Consider the following 13,237-nt stretch of genomic DNA (forward strand, 5'->3'; position numbering starts at 1 on the left):
GCTGGGGCTGGGGCTGGGGCTGGGGCTGGGGCTGGGGCTGGCACTGCTCTGAGATTTTCATCCTTGGCAGGACCCTGGTCAACTCTGAGGGCCAAAGAGTGTGAAGAAGAGGAGATCAGACGAGTCGGGGCTGCAGGTAAGAGACCTCGGTTGGGATGTGCTTCGGTCAGGGAAGCTGAGGGAGAGAGGGGCTCAGGCATGAGTAGGGGGGGTGTGGCTGAGGGATGCATGGAGGGGACACAACTGAGGCCGTCTGTGGCTGGCTTCCCTGTGTCCAGACAGCCAGCCACCTGTCCACTGCTCGGCTCCCCCTGGCCTCGCCCGGATCCTCTCCCTTTTCCAACACTGCGGGCCCCTTGCTTTTCTGTCCTGCCTGAATCTGAGCGGAAGAAAGAGTGGTCTCCAGAGCCGTTCACCCCAGCCTTTCCCATAGTGCAGATCACTGTGGTCCCCTCTTGGGACAAGAGTGGGCGCCCCCACTGCTGCCCCCCTGGCCGTGGTCCTATGAAGCCTGGGGTCTGGCTGAAGCTCTTGGTGACAAGGACCTCCCTCCTTGCCCAGGGCCAGCCTTCCACAGAGGCTGGAGACTCCCCGGGAGCCCAGGGCCCAACTTCCCTGCTCTCACCAGCTTTGGTCCCTGAATCCAGAGCTAAAACTTGGTCTGGCTGGGGGCTGCTTTTCCCGCACCCCCTCTCTGAGCCATCTGTCAGGCGTCCAGTCTGCACAGAGTCTGGTGGGGGAAGCTCATGGCGGTAACGGGGCCTCTGGGCACCTGCAGAGAAGGTGCTGGCTGCATCCACAGCGTCCCACACACTCACCACCGCACCCAGGCGCAGGGGGTCCAGCTTTGGGAGGCGCCGGGTTCTCTCTCCTGAGCTGTCATCCACCTGCCACCGCCGGCTGCCTGACCGCCTCCCCAGTGAGCCAGGTGGCCCCGCTCCGTGTTTCCAGGAGCCGGTGTCCTGTTCCACCGTGTGGATCGTGGCCTGTTGAGCTGGTGCCTTTGCTGAGAGGCCTCCTGCCTCCGCCTGCACCTCCATGTCTCTGTCCAGACTCGGAGGAGTGAAGTGTATCAGGAGCGGGGCAGGCGTCCCCCCGGTTTTGCTCCTACCCAGGAGGGCAGCACCCGGCCTGGGCTGCTGCTTTCCTGCACCTCGAGCGACTCCAGGGCTGGCATTGCCATGCTGCTGTCCCAAGGCCCCTCCACTGGCCGCCTCGATGGGTGTCTTGGGTGGAGCCGCGGCCGTGGCAGCCAGACCTTCACTTCCGTGGGGCTGGTGGTCCTGGGCACTGGCTGTAGCTGGACTCGCCTGGCTGGGTCCTGGAGGCTCTGGCTTCCCCTGCCCGGAGCTGTGTCCCTCGATGCCACCACTGACCTTGGACTTTGGGGTCAGGGCTGGCCCAGCTCCTCCCGCCTGAGAAGGCTGGGCTTTGGGGCCGGTGGATGCTGGTCCTGCTGCCTCCTGGTCCTGCCCAGAGCCAAACCAGTGCAGGGCCAGGGCCGTGGCAGCTACGACAGCCAGCGCCAACAGGGTGAGCACAGCACTGTCCCAGTCATCGTCCCCGTCCCCGTCCCAGCCCCAGCCGGGGCCACCAGGTTCAGAGGCGCCCTGGATCATGGTGCTGGGCCACCTGGGAGCAGGCTGGAAGCTGTGTGTGCCTCGCAAAGCCAGTCCTCCGCTCAGGTCTGTCCTCCTGAAGATGGCATCAGCGGTGTGCCCCGCCCAGTTAAGGTGGCCCTGGACTGGGAGGGGTGGCTCTCTGTGCCTGTACCTGGGCTTAGGGGCTTGTCAGCAGGACCCAGCTGGAGATACCAGGAGACAATTAGCAACAGCTCCAGGGGCCTCTCCAGGCCCCCCACCCAGCTCCAGCCCCCATGTGCCAGAAGCTCCAATGGTAAGCAGCGTACCTCAATACGGTTCCAGCATCCCCGCCAGACTGCGTCTGCCTCATAGACCCTCGTGCCCCCAAACCCAACCCACATCCCAGTGTCCCTCCTCTGAGCCTGGGTCCAGCCTCAGGGGGCTCTAGCAGGGAACAGTTACCCATAGGGAGATGTTATCTGTAGTTTTAGCAACACGATGCAGCCCTGATAAAATTACCAGAAACTCGAGAAGATGATTCCACTGTAGGCCAGTGGGGGATGGGTGGTGGTAGGGCCATAGCCTTGGTGCCAAGCCACAGGCTGGTCTCAGACTAAGAAGGGAGGGTGTGGGTCCAGCACAGAGAAGGCTAAGGCTGCTCCGGAGGGGCAGCCTCCGACCTCTGCACTTCAAGGTGCGCAGCGGGGGCTGGCACTGTTCTCTCCCAGGAAACTTTGGGGCTCAGGAGGAGGCCCCTCACCCTCTCCTCTACCAGCCTCGGGACTTTCTCTTGCCTGAGCTCAGCAGACACTGAATAGTTTTCAAAAGCAATTTTCAAAGTTGTCAAGAGAAAAAAAGTGATTTAAATAAAGAAAATCCAGAAGTTTGTATTTCCCTTTATTTGGCCTGAATTATTACAGCCCACCCAGCCCTTCTAGAGCCCCCTGGGCTGCCCCCTGCACCTCCAGTGTCTTGACTGCCCAAGTGCTGCTCTCGCCAGGCCCTGGAGCACCCCGAGTCCAGGCTGATGCAACTCCTGTTACCTACTCCCATCATCCAGCCCTGAGATCCCCCAGAAACCTTCCTCCCGCCCTGGGTGCTCCATCAGCCTGACACCTGGGTGTCCTGTCTCAATCCTCAACCTTCCCTTGTCCTGGCTGAATCACTCCACTCCCACCTTCAGCACTGGGACTCAGGCCCCTCCCAGGCCGACAGGCAGAGGCTCCCGCTGGACAGGCAGCTTGCCTCCCCTCTGGGCCTGGTTTCTCAGGGAAAGAGCTTTGCCTCCTCCATCTGCATCTCACTTAAGCTGATCTCAGGTGTAAATCTTAAGACAGGTGCCAGGTGGGGCCCAGACATGAAAAAGGGACTGAAGTCCCTGGTACAGAGCAGGGCCCCCCACAACGTGTATTTGTTCCTTCTTCTGGGACAGGGGACTTCTCCCTGGCATCAAAGAGGTGGCCAAGATGCGTCCCTGGCACCCAGCCTGGGCTCCACTGAGCCTCAGGTATCTCACCCATCAGGTTGCCTCACAGCTCCCCCGAGCATATTAGATGTCAGCAAGAGGGTGGAAGGTGGGCCCAGGCCTTAAGGTGGCCCTCAGGTGGGGGCAGGCCTCCTGGACACGCCCTTATTCTCTGTCCTGTTTCCAGGCTCTGCCTCTTGGTTCAGTTTGGGATCCGAAGACCTTGAGAGGATGTAGATGACATCCTTACATGCACCCCATCAGGCACCTCCACCCAGCTTCTTAAGACCCCTGTCGCAGGTCTGAGCTGCAGGCTGCTTCAGAGAACAGGAGAGGTGTCTACAAAGTGATCCCTTCAGACGCCGAGGCGGGGAGGAACCGAGCACAGGAAATCATCCCTACCAACTTCGCAAGGTGCTGAGGACCACGATGGGTCCTGGAGACACACCAGTGACCAAGGAAGTGTCTAGTCCTATTCTCTGTGGAAAGAAAACACCTCCCTTTGTCCAATCCAGATCGAGGGCAAAACTCGGCCCTTTGTGGAGAAACTATTGGGAGGGTGGGGACATGTTCCCTCCCTAACTTCCCAGAGAGAGTGAGACTGCACTGCTGGGAGGAGACAAGTTCAGAAGCACATGTGATCACTCCACAAACCGTGAAACCTAACAGTTATTCTAGTTGTGCTATGACAGCATAGATGTCACGAATTACCATCAAGGTGAAAATGAAAATCAAAATGGGTCCCTGGAAGGTCCCTTAGGCCAAGAGCTCCTTTTTCCAGCTGCTGTCCCAGTCAATACAAGGAATAAGGAGGGAATCGGGCCTATGTACTGGGAGCTTCCGTTTCCTCAGAGCTGACACAAGCAGTACAAGAATGGAGACAGTCTCCCCCGACCAGCAACCGTCACCACCCATATGCCAGGAGCTGGGGAGGGGAAGGCCATCCACACGTGAGCTGGGCCATTGGAGCGCTCACAAGAGCCCACACACGTGATCCTCAAGCCTGAACAACGCTAGATGGTGCCCCAGCCACCACTGTGTCCTTTCCCATTTAGTGGAGGAAAAGCATAGTGAAATGGAGACATAATTCCAAGATTAATACAATGGACAGCTAATGTACATAAGATGGTAGAGAGCAGTAAACCCTATCAAATATAAGTTTTCTCTGTTATTGGAATTTTTTTTAAAGCAACAAAAATATTGTATAATCAGCTGGTGTAGCTCAGTTGGTTGAAGCGTCATCCCATACACCAAAAGGTGGTGGGTTCAATTCCCAGTCAGGTGAGGATTAACCATAAAAACAAACAAACAAACAAACAAAACTAAAAAAAAGAATGAAGGCAAAATAAAAATATTTTCAGACAAATAGTGAGCGTCTTCACTAAAGGAAATTCTAAACTATCTATGTATTTCAGGTATAAAGAAAATCATACCAGATCAAAGAACTAAGAATGCCGGAAGGAAAGAAAAGCAACAACAACAAAAAGTGGTACATTAATAAATCTAAGTGAACATTGACTTTAGAAAAAAGGAAAAAGACAGAAATAACTAAAATAAGAAATGAAAGTGGGAACATTACTACTGACATTACAGAAAGAAAAGTATAAGAGAATACTATGAACATTACATCCCAATGAATTAGATAACCTAGATGAAATGGAAAAGTTCACAAACTAGCCAGACACACACCACCAAAATAGACTCAAAAGAAATAGAAAATCTCAACAGACCTATAACAAGTAAAGAGATTGAATCAGTAACCCAACCTTCCAACAGAGAAAAGCCCAGGACCAGATAGCTTCACTGGTGAATTCTACCAAACATTTAAAGAATAATCCTTGCTCTAGCCAGTTTGGCACTTTGGAAAGACCGTTGGCCTGTGGACTGAAGGATCCCAGGTTTGATTCTGGTCAAGGGCATGTACCTCGGTTGCAGGCTCAATCCCCAACCCTGATCAGGGCATGTGCAAAAACAGCCAGTCGCTCTATCTCTCTCACATAGATATTTCTGTGTGTGTGTGCCTCTCCCACTGTCTCTAAAAGTCAATGGAAAAATGTTCTCAGGTGAGGATTTTTTTAAAAAAAGAAGAATCTTTAACATCAATCCTTCTGAAACTCTTCCCTAAAATTGAAGAGGCAGGAACACTTCCTAATTCATCCCATAATGTTAGCATTATACTGATACCAAAGCCAAATAAATACATCACAGGAAAATAAGATTACAGACTAGTACCCCTTGTGAATATAGATGCAAAAATCCTCAACAAAATAGGAGCAAATTCAGTCCAATACCATATTAAAAGTGTTACACATCATAACCAAATGGAATTTATCCCAAGAATGCAAGGGGGGATTCAATGTAAGAAAATCAATCAATGAGGTATATTGATTAGAATACATTAATTTTAGACTACATTAATGAACTAGAGGACATTAATAGAACGAAGGGAAAAAACACATGATCATCTCAATTGACACAGAAAGTACAAGAATTATTCTTTAAATCCAGTACCTGTTCATGAAGAAAACACTCAGAAAACTAGTAGTAAGAATCAAAGGGAACTTTGACGTGATAAAGGGTATTTAAGAAAATCCCACCGCTAACATATTCAATGGTGAAAGACTGAAAATGTTCCATCCCCTAAGGACAGAAACAAGGAAAGAGTGCCTGCTTTCGTTGCTGCTACTTAACATTGTACTGGAAGTTCTGGTCAGAGCTATTAGTGAAGAAAAAGAAAGAAAAAGGCATCCAGATTTGAAAGGAAGAGGTAAAACTATCTCAATTTACAAATGACATGATCTTATACTAGAAAATCTTAAAGAACCAAAAAGAAAGCAACTTGAGCTAATGAACAAATTTAGCAAAATTGCAAAATACAAGGTCAACACACAAAAATCAGTTGTGTTGCTATACACCAGCAACAAACAATCTGAAAAGAAAGCAATTCCACTTACAATATAAAAGAATTAAATACTTGGGAATAAATGTAACCAAAGAAGCTGAAAACTAAAAAACATTGCTGACATTAAAGCGGACCTAAATAAATGGAAAGACATCCTGTATTCGTGGATTGGAAGACAATATTGTTAAGATGTCAATACTGCCCACAGTGACCTACAGATTCAGTGGAACCTCTATCAAAATTCCAATAGCCTTTTTTGCAGAAATGGCAAAGCCCATCCTCAAATTTATATGGAATTGAAAGAGGTCCTAAGATGTGATGACCCACGTCCCGTGTGGTTCAGTGTTCGGGCTCTGGAGAAGGGCCGCGCGCAAATGACAGAGACGAGACAAAAAATAATAATTTGGAAATTGGGGGGCCAGGCGGGAGCCCAACACAAGAGGGAGGACTCCACTTGTGCTCAGGCCTTGCCATCCTTTTATTCAGTTTGGGATACACCTATAGCCCTTAGGCAGGCAATTCCATAACAGACAGACAATCTTATCAGTAAGGACTTACATGACTATCTAGTCGGGAAATTGCTTCAGCTACCATTGTGTTGACTAAACAGTCGGTGCATAGTTCTGACCTTTGCCAGGGCTCAAGGTTCACCAGGGTTCCGGGCTCCTTGTCCACACCTCTGCTAGTGAAGACAATGGGCAGCTTCCAACACTGAATAGCCAAAGCAATCGTGACAAAGAACAAAGTTGGAAGACACACTTCCTAATTTCAGAACTTACTACAAAGCTACAGTATTCAAAGCAGTGTGGTACTGGCATAAGGATAGACATACACTAGTAGATGAATACAATAGAACTGAAAGTCCAGAAATAAACCCATGTGTCTCTAAGCCAATTGATTTTTTAAAATATTTTTTATTTATTTCAGAGAGGAAGGGGGAGAGAGAGAGAGACAGAAACATCAATGATGGGAGAGAATCATTGATCAGCTTCCTCCTGCACGCCCCACACTGGGGATTGAACCTGCAACCCGGGCATGTGCCCTGACCAGGAATTGAACCGTGACTGCCTGGTTCATAGGTTGATGCTCAACCACTGAGCCACACCAGCCAGGCTAGCCAATTGATTTTTTACAATGGTGCCAAGACCATTCACTGGAGAATAACAGTCTCATCAGTAAAGGTGCTGGGACAGCTGGCTATTCACACACAAAAGAATGAAGTTGGATCCCTACCTTACACTGTATACATAACTCAAATGGATCAACATTCTAAATATAAAGCTAAAACCATAAAACTCATAGAAGAAAACACAGGAGTAAATTTCATGATCTTGGGTTTTGCAATGGATTCTTAGGTATGACACCAATAAAAATGAGCAACAAAAGAAAACCATAGATAAACCTCAACAAAATATAAAGCTTTTGTGCATCAAAGGATATGATTTTTAAAAGTGACAACTTGCAGAATGGGAGAAAATGTTTTCAAATCATATATCTGATAAGGGTCTGATATACAGAATGTATGAAGAACTCTTAACACCTCAACAACAAAAACACACAACCCATATATTTTAATGGGCAAAGGTCATAAGTAGGCATTTCTCAAAAGAAAATATATAGATGACTAGTAAGCATATGAAAAGATGCTTAACATCATTAGTCATTGGGGAAATGCAAATCTAAACCACAACAATGTACCACTTAACATCCACTAAGATGGCTATAAATTAAAAATAGTAAATAAAAGTGTTGGCAAGCCCTAGCTGGTTCGGCTCAGTGGATAGAGCGTTAGTCTGCGGACTGAAGGGCCCCGGGTTCGATTCCGTTCAAGGGCATATGCCGGGGTTGCAGGCTCGATCCCCAGTAGGGGGTGTGCAGGAGGCAGCCAATCAATGATTCTCTCTCATCAGTGATGTTTCTATCTATCTCCCTTCCTCTCTGAAATAAATAAAAACATCTATTTAAAAAAAGTTTTGGCAAGACTGTGGAAAAACTTGAACTCTCACATATTGCTGGAGGAAATGTAAAATGGTTCAGCCACTGTGGAAAATAATTTGGCAGGCCTTCATAAAGCTAAACATAAAACTACCATGTGACCCAGCAATTTAAGGCATATATCTAAAAGAATTAAAGACAAGTACTCAAATGTGTTTATGTACACACATGTTCATAGCTCTGCTCATTCACAATAGTCAAAAAGAAGAAACAGCCCAAATGTCCATCCACAGGGGGACAAACACATTGTGGCATGTACATAAATTGAAGCAGCCATAAAAAGGAAGGAAATTCTGACACGTGCTACAGCTATTCACCTTGAACACAGCATACTAAGTGCAATAAGCCAGACAGAGAATGATTTATTTCACTTAAATGAAGTACTTAGAGTAGTCAAATTCATAGAGACAGGAAGTAGATTAGAGAGTATCAGGGACTGGGAGGAGAGAAGGGCTTATTGTTTAATGGGTACCGAGTTTACGTTGGGGATGGTGAAAAAATTTTGGATATAGATAGTGGTGATGGATACACAGTGTTGTGAATGTATTTAGCGCCATTGAATTGTGCCCTTACAAATGGTTAAAATGACAAATATTATCACACAGTCCTCAAACTGTCATTATTCTGCATCATAGGCCAGTCGTAGATGTTCTAACGGAACCATGTAAGGTCCCAACAGCGAGGGTGACCAGGAGCACTGATCACATACATTTGTATGTTCCCACCAAAGGGACTTGGCATATCTAGTTTTTCCAATTATCAAGAAATGCATTAGCCAGAACTGGTTTGGCTCAGTGGATGGAGCGTTGGCCTGCGGACTCAAGGGTCCCGGGTTCGGTTCCGGTCAAGGGCATGTGCCTTGGTTGTGGGCGCATCCCCAGTGGGGGGCGTGCAGGAGGCAGCTGATTGATGTTTCTCTCTCATTGATGTTTCTGACTCTCTATCCCTCTCTCTTCCTCTCTGTAAAAAATCAATAAAATATATTTAAAAAAAAAAAAAAAGAAATGCATTAAAGAATTTTCAGGCCTGGGAACAGCCCTCAGGAGTGTGTTCCCTGAGAGCTAAGGTGTGTATACAAGGGTCCTGGCAATAGGACACTGACCTCAGTCAAGGCCTGCTGTCTCTTCGCAGACTGGCTCTGTCCAGATGAGCCTGTTTTCAGCTAAGTCACCTAAAGCAGGAAGGAACGTCTAGACTCATGTCTCAACAATTTATAAATTAAGAATCATTAAGTCAGCATCAACAACAAATATTTATTAATAAGCAAAGCAAGAAATAACAGTTGTGAAAAAAAATCAAGTGTTTTATTTAGAAGTATTTGGTACCAGAGTAGGAGGAGGAGGAGGCCTCCTGTAATGATGTTGAAGGTAGAAGTCATACACACCATATGTATTTGTTTTAAATTTTATGAAAAGTAAGAACAAAGTACATCAAAAGGAAAATGATATCTCTTCCTTGCCACATATTACAAAATATTTCCCCAATGATAAACCGTAAAACTAGACAAACTACCTTCAGTGGGAAGAGGAGGGGAGGGGCCAGGTGGCGCAGTGTATACAGCGCGCCCTCTGGTGGTAGGTGCTATGCATACCATCTTCCAAAATAACATCTCAAGGTTACAGAAGGGGCCACAGAAATCTCTTTCAAATGTATGTAATCTGAGCGGATGTAAACTTTTAAGTGGCTATTTTAAAACTGTACTATAGGCCCGGCCTGTGTTGCTCAATGGTTGATCATCGACCCATGAACCAAGAGGTCACCCATTCGATTCCAGTTTGATGTGGATGACTCTCAGCAGCATAACGTCAAAATGGTTCAACCACTCTGAAAAGTTTGGCAATTTCTTAAAACACAAACAAACATACAGTTACCATCCACCCAGCAATAGAATCCTGGCATTTATCCCAGAGAAACGAAATGTCTACACAAACACCTGCACAAAGATGCTCATAGTTTCATTTTTAATAGACAAGTTATTTTTAAAAATTAATAACAATAAGAATGTTGTGTATCGAAAACTACAGATATAACTAAAACCACATTTCCTGAAAACCTATGACCATAGTTTTATTTTTTTAAATATATTTTATTGATTTTTTACAGAGAGGAAGGGAGAGGAATAGAGAGTTAGAAACATCGATGAGAGAGAAACATCGATCAGCTGCCTCTTGCACACTCCCTCCTGGGGATGTGCCCACAACCAAGGTACATGGCCTTGACCGGAATCGAACCCAGGACCCTTCAGTCTGCAGGCTGACACTCTATCTACTGAGCCAAACCGATCAGGGCTATTTTTTTTAATTGTTTGGGGGTTTTTTTAATGTGTTTTTACTGATTTTATTATTTTTTAATCCTCACCCGAGGATATTTTTCCATTGATTTTTAGAGAGAGTGGAAGAGAGAGGGAAAGACTGAGAGAAACAGCAATGTGAGAGAAACGCATCAATTGATTGCCTCCTGCACCGGCCAGGGAGGAGCCTGCAACTGAGGTACATGCCCTTGACCGGAACCAAACCCAGATCCTTTAGTCCCCAGACTGACCCTCTGTCCATCTAGCCAAACCAGCTAGGACTCATGACCATAGTTTTAAATGTCCTTATAATTAAATAAAGACTGAAAAGTAAATTGACTAAGCCTGGGTTCCTAGGAAAGCAAAGCTGAGGCAGAAACTTTGAACACTGCTTGATTAAGGTGTGACCCCAGGGAGAGGGAGAGGGAGGAAGCCACTACTGGGTACTGAGCGTGCCAGCTGCTCCTTCTCAAGGGATCAGCCTCCAAGAGGCCAAATAAATTCATCATTTCTCAGTATTGTCCTTTAGGGGAAGAATTAATCCAATCAAAGCTCTTCCCCTTGGCCCTGGCCAGGTAGCTCAGATGGTTAGAGAGCATTGTCCCAATATGCCAAGGTTCACTCTCCGGACAGAGCACATACAAGAAGCAACCAAGTATGCACCAGTGAATGCATACATAAGTGAAACAGTAAATCAACGTTTCTCTCTCATCAGTAAATAAATAACTTTTTTTAAAAATATATTTCATTGATTTTTTACAGAGGAAGGGAGAGGGATAGAGAGTTAGAAACATTGATGAGAGAGAAACATCGATCAGCTGCCTCCTGCACACTCCCTACTGGGGATGTGCCCGCAACCAAGGCATATGCCCCTGACTGGAATCGAACCTGGGACCCTTCAGTCCGCAGTCCGACACTCTATCCACTGAGCCAAACTGGTTAGGGAAATAAATAAATTTTTTTAAAGGTCTTCCCCATGGAGTGTGAATTTCCTGCATTTCCAGGCTGCCCTGAGGCGGGGAGAAGGTGCAGCTGGCCAGTCACCACAATCCATCTTGGTTCTCACTCCTGGGCTGGCACCCTGGGCTCAGCACTCACTTGACAAAGGCCAGGAATTCCCATCAGACCACTGGACACTCCTTCCTGCCCTTTCTCCTCTAGGAGCTGGTGGGTGCCAAGCTGGGCAGAATAGACCCATTCTTTCTGGATCTAAAGAACGGTGCACATTACTGTTCTTTTTTCTAATATTTGTAACATGTTTATTTAAATTTTTTCTTCATTAATAATGAAATCAAGGAAGACTTTGTTTCCCTCTGAACACAGCTTTAGCTATGTCCTATAGAGCAGAGTATGAAGGCATGCACCTTTGCAGTTTTACATATAAAGGGTGTCCCAAAATTCACGCAAGAAGTAATTTTGATAGAAAACACAGGTTTATAATTAAAAGTTGTAAATTTTTTTATTGATTCATAAAGTATACAGTATAGGGTTATGTATGGAATAGCATATCGGGTAAATGGATTATCATGTCGAGATAGCAAGCACCATTAACTTATTGCCTGAGCAGCCGCATTTTCGAAGAAGAATGGTCCGATGATGCCTCCAGCCCCAAATCTGCACCAAACAGTGACACGTTGTGGATGCATTTGTTTCTCAACAATCACTCGTGGATTTTCTGAGCCCCAAATGCGACAATTTTGTCGATTAACCAAGCCATCCACAACGTGTCACTGTTTGGTGCAGATTTGGGGCTGGAGGCATCATCGGACCATTCTTCTTCGAAAATGCGGCTGCTCAGGCAATAAGTTAATGGTGCTTGCTATCTCGACATGATAATCCATTTACCCGATGTGCTATTCCATACATAACCCTATACTGTATACTTTATGAATCAATAAAAAATTTACAATTTTTAATTATAAACCTGTGTTTTCTATCAAAATTACTTCTTAGGTGAATTTTGGGACACCCTTTACTTTGAAACTTCATATTTGAGTTTTTCTTTGATTCAGGGTTTTTTAAAAGATAATTTGCTATTTTCTAACTATTTAAGTTCTCTTGGTTTTTTAACATTTTACTGTTTGTTTAGAATTGCTTTGGATTACGATCAAATCATCTGTCCTAGTTTTTCTCTTTATTCAATTTGCATGTGTGTGTGTGTGTGTGTGTGTGTGTGTGTGTGTGTGTGTGTATGTATGTGTGGCCTGGCACATAATGATATTTTGCAAGTATTCTGTGGGCTTAAATAGATGCAACGCTCTCTCTCTACACATAATAATAAACTGAGCCTGCTGATTGTATTAAAGTTTTTTGTTCTCATACCTGCTTTTCATCTGAATATCTGTCTATCCTGGAATGGGTGTATGAAGCCGGGGGAGCCTGAGGCCCGCGTGCTGGTCCTCGGCCAACGCCAGGCTCCAAGGAGGAGAGGCCCAGCGTGAGGCGGTGCTGGGGGCGGGGCGGGGCCAGGCCGCCCGGGCACCCACTTGCCTTCCCAGCCGGTGGCCACAGGAGCAGGTTAGTGCATCAACCTCAGACCCCTCCAGGCGCCCGGTCCCAGTGCGCTCCCCTGCTTCGGCACCTTCCCCAGATGCCAACACACCCCAGCCCCCCAGAACCCCGGGGAATTCCCTTCGGTGGTGCTGAGTCCAAACTTGGCGTGGGCGCGCGCGCGCACACACACACACACACACACTAAACTCACTCAGTTTGGGGGTGGGGGGTGGAGAAGGCCTCGAAGCTGGGTCCCTACCCTGCGCCCCCCACAGAACTGGGATACCTCCCAACACACACACACACACACACCCGGAGCTGGGGTAGCCCCCCCTCCCACCAGCTGGGAAAGCTACTGTGTTTTCCTGGCGCCTGGGAGACGGGTGGGGCCCCGCCTGACTCGCCCCTGGAGTTGCCGGGATGTGTGTCCCCCCCCCCCCCCTTTGTCCACAGGTGCTGCGGGCCGTAGAGCACCCACCGCGCCATGGGCTCGGACCTCTGGGTCGGTC

Source organism: Myotis brandtii, unplaced genomic scaffold (assembly GCF_000412655.1).
Source record: "Myotis brandtii unplaced genomic scaffold, ASM41265v1 scaffold2658, whole genome shotgun sequence".
NCBI classification, from domain to species: domain Eukaryota; kingdom Metazoa; phylum Chordata; class Mammalia; order Chiroptera; family Vespertilionidae; genus Myotis; species Myotis brandtii.